A 19,505-nucleotide genomic window follows, 5' to 3' on the forward strand; every position below is an offset into this window, starting at 1 on the left:
ACACACCCTTCCTTCTGCCTCTTCCTCAGCAAAGCTTACTCTTTCCTACACCAGACGCCAGCCCTTGGGCCAGAGCACCTCCACATGGACTCACTGCTGTTCCCAAACCACACCCCTCCAATGCCTTCAGACACAGTTCTGTATCACGGAATGCTGTTCTGGAACCCCTGGATCTCCCCAACGTTACAAAGAGGTTCCCTGGGGTCCCAACTGTGCCAGGTGCTGGACAGTTACAAAGATGGATCCCGAGCCGGGAAGCTTGGTTGGACCAGACACAGAAATGCGGCAGACAGTGCGCTGAGAACCAGCTAGCCATACAAGGAGGAAAAGAAGGCAAAGAGCTGCAGATGATCCCAGAAGTCACTTCCGAGTAAATGGGGAGCAGTAACCCTACAGGGAAGAGGGAGTGGGCAATGGAAACACCGGGGACAAAGGCCTGACTAGCCTCATGCTGGGGCAGAGGGGCCACCAACAACTTGAAGTCACCAGTTATAACTGTCTGGTGGGTTACCACCTCACCTTCTGCCACTGACTTGAGCGGTCCTTCCACAAGCCACCCTTACCCATACTGGTGTCTTCAGCCTAGTGTCTGCTGGTGAAGTGAGGGGGCCCAAGGCACCAAGGTGGGCCAGTAAAATGTGGACCAAGCAGCACTGATCCAGGCCATTAACTGTCTATGAGGAGAATAAAGAAGGTCATCCTGCATACTGCAGTACATTGGATTTTGCCCTCCTCAGACAACAGGCAGCCTTCCTCAGAGTCCCCTCAAGTCAGCAAGCTGCAGAGCCCCCACTGTGTTTGCTGTCCCTCTCTCATGGCAGACTGGCTTCAGAGGCCCAAGCTAGGCCTCCCAGTGGCAGGCCTGGAGGGTACTACAGAGCTCAAAGTCCTCCAAACCACGGATCAACAGGACAAACAGGAAGGGAACTTGAGAACCTGGGCAGTCACCAGGAAGGGAACTTGAGTTAAGGAGAGCCAGGAAGCCCAGGCTGGGAAGAGTATTCAGAAAAGAGAAACCTGACAAGCACAGACCTAAGAGCCAGGGAGAGTAGGCAAAGAACTTGGTGCAGCCTGTAAACACCTAGGGGGCAGTACTGAGTCACTGGAGGACTCCAGGGGACATCACGGCTACCTCATCAGAGGATGAGCAGACTAGGAGCCCAAGATGTGACATTTGCATATGCTTGGCCCAGGAAGTGGCACTACCAGGAGGTGTGGCCTCGTTGGAGGAAGTGTGTCACTGTGGGCGTGGGCCTTAAGACTTTCATCCTAGCTGCCCGGAAGACAGCCTTCTGTCTGCCTTCAGATGAAGGTGTAGAGTTCTCAGCAACTCCAGTCGTATACCTGCCTGGATGCTGCCATGTTCCCATGTTGATGATAATGGCACCTGTAAGTCTGAACCTGTAAGCCAGCCCCAATTAATTAAATGTTGTCCTGATAAGAGCTGCCTTGGTCGCAGTGTCTGCTCACAGCAGTAGAACCCTAAGACACAGGGTGGAGTAGCAGTAGCAGAGGAGAGGAAAGAACAGTCTGTGTTTGCTGATGCCAGCATGTGCACTAGGAGTAATGGTCCACTTAGCCAGGGGGAGGCTCAGTGACCCATGCTGACACAACTGCTCTCGGCTTGCTCATCTGCTCTCTGAATAGTACCCCCTCTTTAAAGAGGTTGTCAGCAACTTCCTCATTTCCACAAACCACATCTCAGAACTGACAAAAATTCGGAACCTCAATTTGCCTTAGCCCAGCAAAGGAAGAAAACCTGGCCTACAAGACCTGTGCTAGCCCTGCTGATCACGGACTTCCGGTTGGGGGCAGGAGGATGGACTCTCCTACCCCCTGCTGGCAAGGTTTGAAAGAAGCTAAAATTAGGTTCCCCGGAGAAGAGGTCTCCGTATTTTTGCATTTGTTTGAAAAGATAAAGGCAGTCATTTTCTATAGTCCCTGAACCTGTGGACGTGCCAGAACTAACAATTATCACGGGAACGCACTTCCACAGCCCACAGCCCTGAATGACACTCACTCAGTTTAGCTCGAGAGAAGTATTCAGAGGACACAGCTCTTTCAGCAAAGCCACGTACAGATGTTCCACATCATAATTCTCTCTGGCCAGTATGGTAGGCACTTGGCCTTCATGTGAGGGTCCCTGACCCAAGAGGACTCCAGATGAGAAGGTTCCCAAAAAACTGCAAGGCCAGAATCGTCACTGGCATAAGGGTCCCACCTGCCATGCTGGTAGACCCGACCTCCGTCAGCGGGCCTGTCTAGACACTGTTCTGGCACGAAATAACCTGATGACATCAGAAAGTCACTGTCCCTTAACCATCAACCGCCCCAGGTAGAAGGCAAAGCTTGGGGACAGGACCCGAGACCCCACCCTCAAGTCACGATTGTGAAGACCCCAGTTTGAGAAAGGCTGGCGCAATAAGGTCCCCAATGCTACCCAAAAGCTTACCGGACCAGTTTTTTTGTTTGTTTGTTTGTTTGTTTTTTAAGTATGAGGGCAGGCCGCAATCCTCACAGCTGAGGCGTGCAGTGGACGCTCAACGTCCACGCGGTCCCCTGATGACCACCGGCTCCAAGTTGGGAAAGACCGCGTGAGGCCGCGTTCCGGCCTGGCTGCACACCACCCCAACCCTAGAGCCACGTGAGGCTGGCGACAGGAACCGGCAGCCCCGGGCTCCCTGTGGCGGTCCCCTAGCTCACCTGAAGACCAGGCCGCACTTTTCGGCTTTCACGTGGAAGCCTTGACGGCAGCAGAAGTTGCTTGCCCGGACATGCCGGGCCTCGGCTGCCTGTCTATTGGTTCGCTGGGGCGTAGGGCCCGCCTAAGGCCTCTTCGAATTGGCTGATCCTGCTCCTCCTGGAGTAGGCGTGCCAGTCAGAAGGGGTGGGGCTACCGTAGGAGGAGCGCGTGGTCTGCGCCGGGAGAGGGCAGTGTTTAGGAAGTTAGTAAAAAACTGAATGGAACGTCTGGTTTCTGACCTGACGCCTAGTGAACGTCAAACTTCAAAGACTTAAAGCCACAAGGAGCACACCCAAATCTGCCTAGGTTGAACTGCAGCCCCTCCAGTCTCGGAGTTCTGAGAACCGGGTGAAATAATACAGTATTCTTTAAACTTGAAAAAAAAATCAGGTTTGCTTTTTCTGCATTGCTTTTTCAATATTTATTTAATTTGTGTTTTTTTATTTTTTGTTTTGTTTTTCGAGACAAGATCTCCTGTAGCCCAGGCTGTCTCATTTTCCTTCTTTTTTGTAGTATCAAGTTCGTATTTTCTGTGTAGTTGTGAATGAACTTCTGATCCTCTTGCCTCTGACATCCTAAGTACTGGTATTACAGCATTTTGCCACCACACCCATATTAAGTATTCCTTTGTGTATTTTATTCGTATACTCATTTCCCTATGAAAAGTTTTTAAAAGGGGGATGGGAGAGTTGCCTCGGAAGTAAAAAGGTGCTTGCTGGGTAAACCCGATGACCTGAATTTGATCCCTGAACCTTCTTAGAAAGCTGATGCAGTGCTGGGCATGGCTGCCCACACCTTTAATCCCAGCACTCAGGAGGCAGAGGCGGGTGGATCTCTGAGTTCCAGGCCAGCCTGATCTACAGAGCAAGTTCCAAGACAGCCAAAGCTACACAGAGGAGAAAGGAAGGGAGAGGAAGAGGGGGAGGGGAAGAGACAGAGTACTCCTACAGTGCTACAGTGAGATGGTAATGGAGACAGAAAAATTAACCAAAGCTCTCTGGCCAGCTAGGGTAGGCAGAAACGAGATACCCCAACCAACAAGAAACTCCCTGAAGTAGTCCTCTAACATTCAGGGGCATGCTTACTCACCCACCCACACCCACCCCAGTCCTTACACACACACACACACACACACACACACACACACTCACTCACACACAATATAGGTTTTTTTAAAAATAAATTTAAAAAGGAAAAGCTAGAGGAGCTCATAGGCCCCAGAATCAAATCTACTACTGTTTTGCTAAACTGACAGTATCAAACTGCCCTTAAAATTTGTATACTCGTACATTCGATTAGTGCAACCCCAGACCTCATTAGAGTAGTTTCTTTGTGCAGTGGGCAAGAGGAGACATCTATGGCCCACCCCTTCTCCCCAAAGCTCAAGACCATCTTGGAAGACTGGGCAGAGAGACTGTAAGAGCAAGAGCAGGAGGAAGAGGACTGGGGTCATGTCCATGTCTCCTGGACAAGACAGGACCACAGCACTCTTAACTTCACAGCCCCTGGGGCTGCCTCCGCAGGATCAGCACGGTCACCCTTTCAAGAGCTTGAGTCCTGCAGCAGCTCACAAGCCCTCCCCATCCTTAGCTGCCGATAGTTGCTGGGAGAGAGAAGAGCTGGCTTTCCTGGATGAGTCAACAGAATGTGGCTATGGATAGGTCGACCGACTGCGCTCTAGTGGCTAGTTCCACATCCGTGCAAACCTGGGCAGCGGCAACTGGAATCAGTGGGTCGCAGTAAAAGAAAAAACGACCCGAGATTGGAAGGGAGAGGGTGGCCAGTAGATCTAGGAGGAATGGGAATGAATATGTTTAAAATGCATTGGATGTTTATAGGTTTAATTCCCAAATAATTAAAAGATATTAAAAAAATAAAGTTAGGACTGGAAAGCTGGCTCTACTCAGCCATCAAAGGCTAGGCTCACAACCAGAAGGACAGAATAGAAAGTAAAATTTTAAAGGAAGGCTAACTTAACTCAGATCATTTGTACAAAGCAGTGGGCTTTGTCGATGTGTTCGTACCTGTGCACGATGTGCTTAGATCTTGCTTGACCCTGTCTTTGCCCTCTCTCACCAACCCATGGTATCCCCTTCTTTCACGTGAAACCCTCGTAGATACGCCTTTTTTCCCCAAAAGGAGCAAACAGGTGTTGTATGAACAGGGTATAAGTATAGGTGCCCGTGGCTCTGGACCCTAAAGCCAGCAGACCAGGGCGTGCTTTCCCTTCTTGAGTCAACCTACGCCCCAGGAGCGCAGTTTGGAAGAAATGTAGGCTGCTCGAGTTGAGGATGGGCCAAAAATCTGAGACCTTAGAGAGGGACAAAACCAAATTTTGATTAGCAAGCCATTTGTTCCAGTTGATCTATGGAACAAGCGAGTGGATTGCCAAGGCATCAGAGAATGTGAGTGTGAACGGTTCTTTTGTCAGAGGCCAGAAGTAGGGGATCTATGAGTTTGAGCTCACTGTATGGGAAGGACCAACCCTTTATAGAAAGCCATTTCCAGAGCTCCAGAAGTGGTGGGAGAAGTTCTTAACCAGTGTGATTTTCTTAGAGCACTTTGGGAAGGTAAAAAATCAACAGAGTCTTTCGTATGCTTTTAAAAGGGCAACGATGTGGTGGGCATGGTAACCAGCCAGGGCTACGTAGGGAGCCACCATCTAAAGAAAAGAAGAAAAGATGCCGTGCTGGGTAGTAGTGGTGGGCACACATGCCTGTAGCCCCAACACTTAGGTGGGGAGGCTTACATAGTCATCCTTGGCTACATAGCAAGTTAGAGGCCACCTGGGTTACAAGTGACCGGTCTCTAAAACAAAACAAAAGCCGATGGGTAGAGCTGAGATCAAAATGGCTGTACTATGGAGATTCGGTTGTGGCAGGCAGTTGGGTTTTGTTGACTTGGGAATGTTTGGGGCCTTTTGGTTTTGGGTCCATTTATTTTGTACGTGTGCCGGTGTGCCCATGCCATGCAGTGGGTGCGGGAGTCAGAGGACAACTTATGACAGTTGCTTCTCACCTTCCTCCATGGGGGTTCCGGGGATAAAACTCATGCCATCCACCATGGCAGCAATCGCCTTCAGCTCCAACCATCATCTCACTCGCCTGTATCTTTTATTAGAGTCCCGTGTAGCTCAGGTTGGCCCCTAACTTGCTCTGCACCAGGGATGACCTTGGAATTCTTATCTCCATCTTCCAAGTGTTAAGGTTATAGGCATGTGCTACCATACCCAGTGGATTAGGTGCAGAGGGCGGAACCTCACGGGATCCTACATGCAAACATTCTACCAACCCAGCTTTGTCTTCAGCGCTCATATTTTATGGTGTGCGCGTGCGTGTGCGTGTAAGATAACTCAAAGGAGTGTTTGTTTCTCTCTTTCTACCATGGTCCTAGGTGTTCAACTCAGGTTCATCAACAATAGCAGCAAATTCATTTACCAGCTGAGCTATCCAGCTGGCCTAAAAGAAACATTTAAGATGCCAACATTTCTGGAACATCTTTTGGATTATGACAGAAATATAACCCAACAACAGCAAAGAGGTCCCAGGCACTGGTGACAGCTGGCACGTTGATGGTTTGATGGCAGGGACCATACTCACTTTGTAAGGGGAGCCACTGGGCTCACTTTCCTAACCCTGGAGTCAGACCCTGAGGGATTGGTAGGAGCATAGCTTTTCCATAACAGAAACTTCAAGAGCTGGGACCCTGACTGAACCCACCTCTAGGGACCCCTTCCTCTCCGTCTTTTCAATCAGGAAGCACGATTTGATCCCCAGCACCACCTAAACCAGGTGAGTTTGGAGTGCTGTTGGGAGGAGCTGTGCCAGTAAAGTCATTAAATGATTTAGTCCCTCAGACCCTCTCACAGCCGATCTGGAACTTGGTCCTGCTTCTGGACCGCTTCTGTCACAGCACTTGAGAGGTGGAGGCAGGAGGATCAGAGGTTCAAGTTTACCATTAGCTACACAGCAAGAGGGAGAGGGAGAAAGGAAGCATTTGTGACACGAGACTTGATGTTTTGCTTTTGCAAATGGGTGTGCACAATGCACAGTCCTACCTGCCATGTGGACTCTTTCTGAGAACAACTGGGGGTGCTGAGGGGATGCCCCTGATGCTGGACTGGGTGTAGATCTCAAAGGGATGCTCATCTGTTCGGCTTTCAGAGTGATGGGTCTTTACATGCCGGCGCCATAGGCATTACCTGTTGGACTCACTGAAAAACGAGGGGGAACCCAGCAACTTGGTGTGTATTGCTGGGGATAGAAAACACACCCAGCCAATCAATATGTCTACAGGCTAACAAGATGTTTAGCCATGGTCCAGAACCAGGACCGAGTCAGAGGGACTGAAGGGACCACATTTAAATCATTCCATCACCTTACTCACACAGCTGCCCCTTCCAACAGCACTCCAAACTCAAGGGTGGCTGGACTTTGAATCTAGATGTTTGAGGTACCATTATGCTTCTCCCAACTCCTGAGAATGTGCAACCCACGTTAATATCACACTTTATTTATTTATTTTTATCATGAACCACCAGATGGATTCACAACCAGGGTAGTTCCATCTGGAGAATTTTATTCTCCCTATTGCTTGTTCTGTTTTAAGGTATGTCTTTTTCACGCATCAAACCAATCCTTAAATCAGTGGTCCTTAGTTTTGACTGATCCAAAGAGCCTGAAACACCACCAAACATTTGGGTCACAGCCCCAGATTCTGATTTTGCAAGGTCTGGATTGGTTCTTTTTTTTTTTTCCTCTCTCTTTTATTGGATACTTTTTTATTTACATTTCAAATGTTATTCCCTTTCCCCGGTTTCCCGGAATAAGCCTTCTATCCCACCCCCTCCCCTTCTTCTATAGGGGTGTTCCCCTCCCCATCCACACCCTCTTCTTAGGTTCTCTGACCCATCCTCCGAAGAACGGCCACTAAAGAACCGGAACCCAAAAGAACCAGCAGAGGGCGCTGCGGCCCTGCATATTACGGGAACCGTGCTGCTAGGCGATCTTACCACCGCAGAGGTAAGCAGCCGGACTCTGGAAAGAGGCATTGATGGAGTTACAGAGACCGAAGATCCGACCCAAGTTAACCGCTCCTTTGTGTTCTAGAGCTCCTCGAACCTCGCCTTACTTTAGAAAGTAAAGAATTGTCCCTTTTGCCAAGTAATTAAGAGGCAAGTTGCAACCACTCTAAACCTTGATTTATGTCTTTAAATGGAGAGGTTTGGCCAATCTCTTTTTTAATTATATATTGATTGGCTTGAAATAGACATGGTGCTACTCTGGGGAAAGGGATTAATACTTAAATGGGCTGATAAAACTGCATACAGAGAGAGGCTAGTAGTTCTCACTTACTCTGACTTCAAAGTAAAAGAGGTGGCTTAGACTGCCTGGTGACAAGGGGAGACCTAAATGCCTTCATGTGTTATGATGCCTCCCCCTTGCCTAATTATCATAACAAACTAACTAGGGGGGTGGGATCAGTTATACACAACAGTTGAGAGTTTGAAGCTCAGAGATGGCAAGTGCCTGGCTCGAAGTCACACAGCGATAAAAGTTGTGGAAGGTGGCTTGAAACTGAGCTGTTTGACTTCAGAGGCAGGACTCTGCTCCGCACCCACAGGGGCACTTATCCAGCTCTCAGATCCGAGATAAACCTCCCTTCCCTCCGCCTTCCTACATATTTGCATCATGAATACAGCTACCCCATGCCACCCCTGGATGCTGAGGGCAGCTGGGGGGAGAGCTGAGTCCCCTTCTCTCCTCTTGTCAGCTGTGAATTCTCTCTCTCTCTCTCTCTCTCTCTCTCTCTCTCTCTCTCTCTCTCTCTCTCTCTACACACACACACACACACACACACACACACACACACACCACACGGGTAAGTGCATGTCCCCACTGCCATTTGCAGGCCCAACACCTGCTGAATGACCCAACTTATAGACTTCTCAAGTGTGAGTGAGATTTTCAGTAGGACAGGCTGCCTACTGGCAGGGTTGGAGCAAGAAGCTGAAGAAGCTGAAAACTGGAAGGAGCCATGTGTAGGAGGGGGGGCGATGGCTGGATGGAATGACCTGGTTCAGAGAGGCTAAGCCCCTTGCCTGAAGGTTGCACAGCTTCCGGGGGTTAGTTACTGTCCCCGCTGAGCTTAGTCAAAGACTACATTTTCCTGTTTTCTAAAAGCGCACAGCTCCCGAGCCAATCTAGGTGTAAGACACTGTAACGTGCTCTGCTTCGTGGGTTGGGGACGGCAGTGGGACTCTGCTTGGAAAGAAACAGAGGAGGCACTTGAGTTTATTGCTCAGAAATTTATTTCTACCAAGGGTGTCAACGTTAGGACTTGGTGCCCACCTTATGGCAAGGTGACCCGGACCGGGCAAGATGGGAACCGCGCAGGCTTAGCGTGTGTGAGACCCTAGGCTCTATCTCTAGTATAAGAATGAAAAGGAAAGTTAGGAAGGAGGGAGGGAGAGAGAAAGGGGGAGGGAGGGGAGAGGGAGGGAGGGGAGGAACAGGAGGCAGAGAGTGTGAGAAGAAGGGAATAAAAGAGGAAGCAAAGGAGCAGAAGGGCTCAGTGAAGTGCTTGCTTCTCTTGTGTGAAGCCTCGGGTTTGTTTCCCAGCTATGGTTGTGCACATGCCTGTAGTTCCAGCACTCGGGATGGAAGCAGGAGGTTCAGGAGTTCAAGATCACCCTCAGCACATAGGGAATTTAAGGCCAGACTGGGCTACGTGACACCCAGAAAAAGGATGGGGCGGTGTGTGTGTGTGTGTGTGTGTGTGTGTGTGTGTGTGTGTGTTCGTTCTATCTCTTTCTTTCTTTCTCCCATTTTGAGACAAAGGTTTGCTATGTAGACCAGGCTGGCCTTGAATTTAACAAAAACCCACCTGCCTCTGCTTTTCCAGGTGCTGGACTTAAAGCACATTTGTGGGGCATTGACTACTTTTGCCATCAAGGTGACCTCCAAGCACAGGCTGGGGGCAAGGCTTCTGAAATTCTGTTTCTTGGAAGTGGGAAGTTGTAACTATAACCTTCCTTCCCACACGCAGGCACAGATACTCCAGATCAGCCAGGATCCTGTGACCCCCTTGCTCCTGAACCCTAAGGTTAGAAGTCCATGCTCCTGTGCTGGTCCACACTGTCATCTGCCCTCTGTGTGTCTCGTGTGGTGGTCTCTCAGGAAGGAGGAGCTTGCAGGGTGAATGAGGGTCTGCAGGTACAGGGCAACCCACCACTCCCTGAGGACAGGCATCCTGTCCCCCGTCCCACGCTAGAGCCAATGTCCTTGTTTCTGGAGAAGTCCCTCTGAGGTATCCTCGGCCGAGTCTGGTAGTTTCTGGAGGTGTTTGCTAGGAAACATAGAAGGCAGGAAAAATATATCCAGAAGTGGGGCTCCCCTCCCAGCCCAACTCCCTGCAGCCGCTGACGTGGCCAACACCATGTGGCAGACTGGGACTTGTTGTTGGACACAGACACAACAACAAAATCACTAGTCTTCCAGACAGGGCTGGTCTGTCCATGGTCTTGCTAGCCACCTCCTCCGGGCCTTGGCACACCACCTGCCATCAGCTGGACACTCCTGTAGGGAAGGCCAACTTTTGTGCCCACTCCTGTTGCTTTGTCCATATTCCCATGGCACCCTGCCTGCCCCTGATCCTACACCTAAGAATTCCCTAGAGCCTCTGCTCAAAACTGGGGAGAAATAATTTTCTTACCCCTTCCCGAACACACTTCCTTTAACCATAGGGACATCTTATTTCTCACGGGAAGCAGCTGGGTAGCTCGTTTCTCTATATCTTCTTCACGAATTATAAAAGCCTGCACTATCACAGAGAAAGGATTTAAAAAAAAAAAAAAAGCAAGCCAGGTAGTGCCCATCCCGGCCTCTTCTCCCCTTCCCAAGGATCCTCAGGGCCCAAGATGAACATCCTCACGGGTCTCATGAGTCACAATTCAAAGTCAAGTGGGAGAGCAGGCAGGGGATGTAGGCTGTACAGTTAATTGTCCTTTCACTACGCTGATAGAAGGTAGGCGAGGCCCTACGGCCTGGGCCAGCCTCTAATTGCACGGGCAGGGCACATCCGCTCCTTAATTAGGAAAAGCCACAATATCCTGGCAGCTCCAAGAGCGCATGGCCCTAATTGTATTTCTGCAGCAGCTGAAGGATAATTACTCTTCCCGATTGGTGCTTTTAATTCTTTTGCTTTTTAATTGCTAGCTCTTCCTCTTTGCCCCACCCCTCCCCCATCCTTTGATGCATTCTGTTCATCTAGACTGGGGAAGGGCTTGCCTGGACACGGAGAAAATCCTGAGACAGATGAGGATGCTTGGAGAAGGTTCTCAGTCCAATCCCTTCAGAGCCTATAGCCTGGGTTGGGGCAGAGCTCTACGCAGGCCTGACTAACTCTGAGTTCTTTGTGGGGGATGCGAGGGACTGTGCCGCTCCACAGTCTGAACCCAGGACCGCTCTGAGGTTGAGAGTCTGCCTCAGTGCCCGCTAAAGGACAAGTCTGACTGAGCTGCTAAGCATGAGTGGGCGGTAGGAGAGGGTCATACAGTATTTCTGGGAGGAAAGGGATTTCCTTAGGGACCTTCAGGTGACAGATGATGACTTTGGAGAGAATCTCAGAAGCGATCCCTAGACCACTTTGCAGACCTAGATTCGAGCATCCCTGACTCAAAAGCTACCAACCGAGTCACTGCCCTGTGCCGAGCTCCCTGAGAGAGTGGGGGCTCTTACTAAGTAGCCTGGCAAAACAGTGGCAAAGAGGCAGAGGCTAGAGATGGAGCAGCATCGAGTGACTGGGACCCATCCGTTCCCATTGCTTTTCTCCTTGTAGATACAGTGGCAACGGTTTTGGCCTGAGGGTGGGCGATTCGGAGTCTCTGAAATTCTTAAACTCTGGCTCCTTGCTGAGTTGGAGAAAGATGCCCAAACTATTGCTTCCGATAACTGTCTTCTATCCAGATGATAGGATCTTGGAAAAGTGACCTGCCCTTGAGCCCCCACTAAGTGTCATTCCCCACTTCTCATTTCTTTCCTCTGAATTTAGAGCTGTCCCCTTAGCAACCCTGGTTTCCATGGTTTCCTCCATGACAACCATCCCCAAACCCCTCCTCTCTTTTACTTCATGACAGTAATGGGTGATAGGAATCCTCAGTATGGCCACTCCATGTAACCATGGAAACAATTAATTGAGCCTTCATGTATCCTTTTGTGAGGCAGGCTGGAGAATATGAAGCTTTAGTTATGGAGGAAGAGTCTGAGGTGGGGGTGGGTACAGGACCTGAACTACAGTGCTCATAGGGAAGTTAGGAGGCTTTTCCAGATGCGCTCCAGGAAGGTTAGGTCTTGAGCCTTTGCTTCAAGTACGACTAACTTCTGGGGAATCAGAGTCCCTAATACAGTCTTTCACTGGAGCCCAAGGTCCCGGTTGAACTCAGCAAACGGTGGGAGGTGGGGAAAGGAGGTGGCCCTTCATGTCAACACCCTGCACCTTCAGGTGTCTCTGTACTCCCAGGAACTAAGGGGAGACAAACCGAGGAGACTATACTCACGTTCAGGCTCCTGCAAGCTGTCGTCGGAATGTGTGTCCAAGATGAAGAGGACAGCGGGCTCCCCTGTCCCCACCTTTCCCTGAGGAGTGGAAATACACATCAGCATTTCAGGGTTTGGAGTAGAGAGAAAGGAAATAAATGGTGACAACAGTCCAAGTACAGTTCCATGGACCCACCTTGGCACCTACCTGCCCATACCCTTCCTAGGAAGTGATCCGTCTGCTCCGCTCCTGTGCGAGGGCCGTTGTCTCCGTCTGTCCTTGGCAGCTGCCAAGACTCAAAGTGCAACTTCCCCAGTGCACCAGGGCTGAGTGGAGTGAATCCAAAACACTGAGACACTTGCTCCCTGCAGGTGAGGGGACACTTCCCTCTTCTATTTCTCCATCCCACCCCCGCCAAAGTTTCCCAAACCCCTCACACTAAAAGTCCAAGTCTCTGTCTCTAGAGATCTCAGATCCATGAACCCCCTGATGTACTGATCCCCGAGAATAACCCGTACTGGCTTGGAAATAGATTTAGGCTGCATCAGAAAATGGGAAAATACAGAACAATGTAGCCCGCGGCTATGCTCAAGTGAGCTACAAACAGCTAGGCGGAAGAGTTGATTCATGGAAACCAAGTGCGATCTCAACTGGCTAAAGCAAACCCCTCGTTCTGGGTTCCAGAATTCGGAACCTGTCCTTTGCTCCTGGACAAAACTAAGGCAGATTCAATCATTCTGGGTACCCTGCTCTCTCAGCTAGTCAGGAAAGGATAAATGGCATCCTCTTATTGGTTGGCGAGGCAATACATTCCAACCAATGAGAGACTGGCTTTTCCTTTCTGGCCAATAAGGTCTCAGTTATCTTCTTGAAAGGAAAGTAAACCCTTTGTCCATGAAGAAATGAGCAAAAGAAGGAAGAACAATTTTTTAAAAGGAAAAAAGGACTATTGTTGCTATGGGACATTGCTGATGTGATCAGTGATAGCTGGCCCAGAGAATTAGTAAAGGGAAGCTTTTCTCTGAGCAGAAATCTCAAAAAGCAGACCAACTGCTTGATTTGGTGTAAATGAAGTTTCTATAGTAACATGTAAAGGAAAGACATTTTGATATAAATGTGTCTGCCTGACTGACCGTCTGCCTGCTTGTCTGTCTGTCTGTCTGTCTGTCTGTATGTATGTATGTATGTATGTATGTATGTATGTATGTATTAGCACCAAGTGGAGAGAAAGGCTGAAGGAAACATGATTTGTTGGTGCAAGGCATCTTCATAGTTACTGCCTAAAACAGGTTTCCCCTCTCTGTGTCATCAGGTGTTGGACATGTGGAAGTAGCAGGTTCTTGGCTCTTAGCGAGAGCTATTCTAGATGATAAACGTATAAAACAGGTTGCTTGGTAACTTCCTGGGCTTTCCCCTCCCCCACCCTACCCACGAGAAGGCTACAGTCACCTTTGTAAATGTGCAGGTACAATGATTTCCCGCCGTGTGTTACAGATGAATGCGGGGCTGATGTGGTAAGTAGTAGTCAGAGCTGGTCAACCCAGGGAAAGGGGGAAAGGCACGAGGACTGAACCTCTGAGTGCTGGTTTTGTAAGGAAGCCAATGCAGAGGAGGAAGAATAGATAAACGTTTGGAGAATCCAAACACTGCTGTGCTATAGGGCGATTGTTAAGGGAGACACATGTCTACCTGGCTTCATTCTCTGTGAAGTCTCAGCGGTGAGGAAATCTGGAATCCAGACCCATCTCTCATGAAAAGAATGGGAGGTGTCTGGGGAACCAACATCTATAGCCCCCTCCCATTCCTTACTGGAAATAGGAAATATCCTTGCACCTCTCTTTAAAGGGGAAAGAATGTGGTGGTGGTGGTGTGGGGTGGGGTGGGGTGGTGTGGGGTTGGGGACAAGGTAGAGGAGATCAGCTCCACATTATAAAGGGATAAATAAAAGGACCCCTAACTGCAAGTCCCAAGAAAATGACTGGGCAGGTTATGATCTCATCTCTGAATTGGGCTAGGGTATGGTTGGAGAGGAGTTCGGGGGTCTTATTTCCTTGATTTAGGGGGAAAAATCACCTAGGGTGTCCTCGAATATTACATGAGAATGGCAGTGACTCCCACGCAGCCAGGACTGAGGCAGGGGCTACCAGGAGATATTTAATTTAGAGAATCAAGGTACTCAGAGATAAACAGCGGCCCAAACCCCTCCATTCACTGTTGCCAAGGCAACAGGAAGCAGGGGCTGCGGGTGGTTGCTTGGTAACCACACTAGAGCTGGCGTCCTGTCCGCTCTGCTCTCCTCCTCCCCCACCTCCATTAGCCCTTTTGTGACAGCTCCCCCCTCCCCCGGCCTTTTCCTTCCTGCCAAAACAATTATCTGTGCTCCTCTACAAAGGCTTTTAGGGCTTCTTCAGATTAAAAATATTATATATATAAGTAAAAATGTGTACCTGGATGCTCATTTGGGGCAGACTTCATCTACACCCAAAGGTGCAGCACCCAGACACAATGTACTACTACTTCCTACCATAGCCTTGTTTTCTTTTCTCTCCAACTCCATGTTGTTTTTCCTTCGTTTACCCCAACTAGGGTTTGGGGAGAAGACAGACTCAAATGTGGCGATTCCCCTTTGGTTTAGGTAGTGAAGGTGACGTAGAATGCCCTAGACACCCGAATCCCTGGAGAAATGAGAAAGCCGACACCCTCCCCAGACCCCCGCCCTCTTTCTTCTACAAACCGCGTCGCACCTCCTGGCCTCGTTTGAATGGAGACTGGGATTGTGGGCATGAGCCTGGTTGCTTAAGAGCCCGGGAACCGACCTCTGGTACTATGCAGACCCGGTGCTGTCCAGCTTCTGGTGCCGAATGAATGGTGCTGAAGCTGTACAGACCGTACGTAGTGGTGTCCTTAGCTCCATTCAGGATCCCAGAGAGTGGAAAGGCAAGCCTGGGATTTATCTGGCCTGTTTGCACCTTTTCAACAGCTACTTCTCCGGCCCTCACAGTCCCTTGAGCCTCTCTCTCCCTTCCCTTCCCTTTCCCCTCCCCCCCCCACCCCGCTAGCGGGGCCACCAACTAATGTCGCAAAGGGTAAGAAAGGGGGTTGGTTGTCTTGGGATGGTTACCCGTTGCTTTTCCCAGCACTGTGTTCGTTTTCCTCCCGTGGGCGTTGGACTCTGGGGATGCTCACCAGCAGGATCGCGGCTGACTTCAGCGCGGACTCCTGGCGCTCACATCTTGTGGGACGCTTTTCCCGCAGGCAACAGGTCGGTTAAACCTAGAGTCTGGGCGAAAGGCACCGGAGACCCGGCGGCAGCGCGGGGCTTTGCTCTCATGCAACCCTATTACTCCAGTTGGCAAGAGAGCTCAGTGCCAGTTTCAGGGCGGCTTTCCCAGCTACGCCCCCCCCCCCGCATCCCTTCCCACCCCAGTTTGGAGGAAGGGAGACATCGCACCTGTGGCTGAGCAGCTCCTTTCCCTTCCCTCGAGGGACTTGACCTCGTGAATCCAGTTGGGACTTGGTGTTGGCAGCCCTTCCAAGATGAGCCCTTGACAAGAGGAAGGGGGGGGCACTACTAAGACTTGAGACAGCCGAGGAGGAAAGCCTCTGTTCTGCTTCCTTCTGGAAGAAATCCCTTGCCCCAGAGCGAGAGCGTGGGCGCGGGGACTGGGTAGGTGTGGAGGATGCTCTGTGGTGGAATCCTCCGTGGATACCTGCCTGTCTCCGGTCGTCTGTCCTGTCCACTGCTACCTTCACGCCGAGAGGAGATAGGAAGATCTGGAGTCCCAGCACACTCTCAGACGTGGACAGTGGCCACCCGCCGGACTTCGAGGGGACAGGGGCACAGCTGCTTTAAAGCCGAGACCAGTCTGCAGGTGGCCTGTCAGGGACGCGGACGTCTGTGACGTCATCCTGAAAGCGAGCGAGGAAAGGAAGAGGAGGGGGTCATGGCGCTTCGCATCAAAAGTCTCCAGTGGCCATGGCAACAGCTTCGGAGGAGAGGTGGAGGGGTCCAGCGCTCGCCTGCTCTCCCTCCCTCCCTCTCTCTCTCCTCTCTCCTCTCTCCTATCTCTCCTCTCCTCTCCCCCCCCTCCTCTCTCCTCTCCTCTCTCCTCTGTCTCCTCTCCTCCTCTCCTCTCCTCTCCTCTCCTCCTCTCCCCCCTCCCCCCCTCCCCTCTCCTCTCCTCTCGTCCTCCCCTCTTTTTTCTCTTCCTCTCTTTCTGCTCTTTCTCTCCCTCCTTTTTCTCTCTCCCTTTCTCTCTCTCTCTCTGCGCTCGTACCTTCCCCCCTCTCGTGTGTTGTTGGTACAAGAGTCCTGAACCTAGCCCTTTCCCTTACCTGGCGAGGCGACCGTGCAGAGTCCTCATGGCTGTCTTTTCTCAGGCTGGCCAGATCCTGAGATCCGCTTGCCCTTAGGCTCCCAGAGGGCGACCTTGCAGAATCCTGCATTTCATTAGGACGTTTCTTGCCTCCCCCGACCCCCCATCCCTACGCAACCGCAACCGTTGAGGTCCAGTTCACTTGACCACATACAGACTCTTTTTTTTCTTGAATTCAAGGACTTGAAAGCTCAAGGCTCCCACTCACTCTCCACAGACCCGCGCCTGAGCTCCCCACTTCCCACGAGGCGGCGCCCACGCAGAGCCACCTGTGTCATTCCTCCTATCTGGCTCCCCCCGGGATCCAGAAACAACCAACCAACCCAGGAAATAGCAAACCCTCCTAGGATCTCTGGCTTCAAACTCATGGCAGCAAACTCCACAGTCCAGAGCATTTGCTGGCCGGAAAGAATGGAGAATTTCTTATTAAAATCTGGGCTTTTCTCTTCCATGAAGGGTTGCTATATCTTATGATTTCCTTGTTGAAAGGGCTAGGGGCTCAAGGTTGCCTCTCCTTTTTGTCAGGGTCTCCAAGGCTATTTTATCACATGCATCTCCCCTTAAAAGAAACAGGAGGTGACTTTTGTCCTCGCCTGTCTCACTTCACGAATGTTCCCGGTGGGATCTTGTATGCATGTGGATTTCCTGTCCTACACTGCTCAGAAGCTCGCCCCGTAGCTTCCCTCGGGAGCAATTCCCACTTCACACTTGGGAAGTGCCCTGCAGGCCCAAAGCTGGACCAACACATGGCTATCCCAGCTGCTTCCATCCTGACTTTACAATCAGCAGGATATGTCCTGATAGGGGGGTGTGTGTGTGTGTGTGTGTGTGTGTGTGTGTGTGTGTGTTTGCGTGCACGTGCATGTGTGTGTAAGCAGGGTCATTTCCTTTTTTTAAAGTATATCATAAACCAGGCATGGTTGTATCTGCCTATTATCCTAGGTTCAGGGTATGGAGTGGGTAGGACCAGAATAAATTCAAAGTCAAAATATCCAGGTGCTTGGGAACACTTAAGAACATTTTTCATTTATCACTGAGGCATTTAGTGAGAAAGAACCTTCTTTCGTAGTGTTGGGGACTGAAACCAGAAACTTAACAAAGAGCATTCTTTACATCGTTTAATTTAAGAAATAATCTTTTTCATAAATACGTAGGGGGGGATTTGCAAGGTGATTTTGCACTAAATCAGTTCCAGTGTGGAACCTTTGCAGCTTCTCCCTTTCAGATAGAATCAGATAGAGAATTAGGATAATTCTCTTGTGGTAAGTAGAATCTGCCAGCTCTTTTATTTTGTTTATTTTGACCCTTAACACAACACCGGTTTCTTGGAGGCACCATACCTGTGAGTCTAAGTACTCAAGTGTCCATGTTAATCCACTTTAGCATCTTGGAGCACTGGATAGTTTACCATTTTCACAGTATCTGGTGGACAGCTCACCGGCATTTTTACAGTGTGTCTGGTAGACAGCCCATCCACATTTTCACAGTATCTGACTGTTTGCTCTGTCTAGGAAGAGCAGTGAATGTCACCTACAGTTACTACAGCTTTTTCTACTAACAAGACCCATTTGTCTCCTCTGTACGAGTTTATTGTTATTTATTAAATGACTAAGGATGTGCCCTGGGACTCAGTTCAGTGGTTAGAATATGAAACAGGTAACTCACAAACAAGCAAACCTCCCAAAACAACAACAAACTCCCAAACTCTGCTTTATTTAAAAGAGGAATTCCCACATCCTGAATTTAAATGTTCTTTTTTAATGTACTCTTAATCCTGGGGAGGGCATACCCTGTGGAGGTTGTAAATTGCTTAGTTGATTCATTGGAAAAGAATTTTACAATTTCTATCAAAAATTATTAATTCATTCACACCCTTTGGGGTAGTTCTGAATATTCTAGGAATGCAATGTTAAGTGCAGGGGAGGATCAATACACAAAAGAGTGTGTGTTAGCTGCTGTGAGGAGATGCCGGACAGAAGCCTCTTGAGGAGGAGGAATTTGATTGGCTCATGGTTCAAGCATACAGTCCATCATAGTGGGGAAGGGAAGGCAGGGCAGCAGGAACTTGAGGCTGCATCTCACACTTCATCCACAGCCAGGAATGAGAGAGAGATGGATGCTGGTGTTCCTCTCACTCCTAGTCAGTTCAGAAGCAGCCTACGGAAGGCTGCTACCCACTTTCACAATTCGTCTACCCACCTCAATTAAACCAGCCTAGGAGCTCCCTCACTGGTACGGCCAGAGATCAGCTTCCTTGATGCTGCTGCATCTCGCCAGGTTTAAAAATCAATATTAACCGTCACAGTGTGCTTTGTAACACTGCTTAATGATTTTAAAATGGAAACAGCGTAAATATCAAGCATTCAGCGATGCTACATAAGTGGTCGAGTGGATGACGTACCGACTCTAAAATCTATGTTTAGGCTTGGCAGGATGATGGCTCAGTGGGTAAAGGCTGTTGCTGCTAAGTCCGTGAGTATGAGTTTCATCCCCAGGACCCATGTGGTGGACATAGAGAACCAAGGCCTCTGATCTTAATATTTGTGTTGTAGCATGAACACACCTCCCTTCCCAGCACCTTCCCCACCAACTGGGGAATGTAATACAGTTAGGTTTATATTGAAAGAACTAAATAAAATATTTGCCCTAGAATGTTATGGAAGGAAAGGAACGAAATGTAGATTTTCTTGCTCAGCCATAATTAAAGTTCTTTTGGTTTGCTTGTGAGACGCTGGGAATACTGAGCCCAGAGCCTTGCACATGCTAGGTAAATGTTCTGCCTCTGATCTACATGGGAAGCCTGGGTCATAGTGAAAACAATGTCGTTGAACTGCACACGCGGGGCTGCT

General features: G+C 49.7%; 1 long non-coding RNA gene across 2 annotated transcripts; it reads right to left on the reverse strand.

Annotated features, from left to right (window-relative positions):
- Positions 1 to 9,542: 9,542 nt before the first annotated feature.
- LOC116891953 lies at positions 9,543 to 15,834 on the reverse strand. 2 transcript variants are annotated; one of them, XR_004386877.1, is made up of 4 exons: positions 15,467 to 15,834; positions 12,488 to 12,606; positions 12,300 to 12,378; positions 9,543 to 10,559 (listed from the first exon to the last, which is right to left on the reverse strand). It is a non-coding gene; the product is annotated as an uncharacterized LOC116891953 (long non-coding RNA). The 2 variants fall into 2 exon arrangements; XR_004386876.1 differs by lacking the exon at positions 15,467 to 15,834 and having other exon boundaries at positions 12,488 to 13,395.
- Positions 15,835 to 19,505: the final 3,671 nt, after the last annotated feature.

This window comes from Rattus rattus, chromosome 2, assembly GCF_011064425.1.
Source record: "Rattus rattus isolate New Zealand chromosome 2, Rrattus_CSIRO_v1, whole genome shotgun sequence".
NCBI lineage: Eukaryota > Metazoa > Chordata > Mammalia > Rodentia > Muridae > Rattus > Rattus rattus.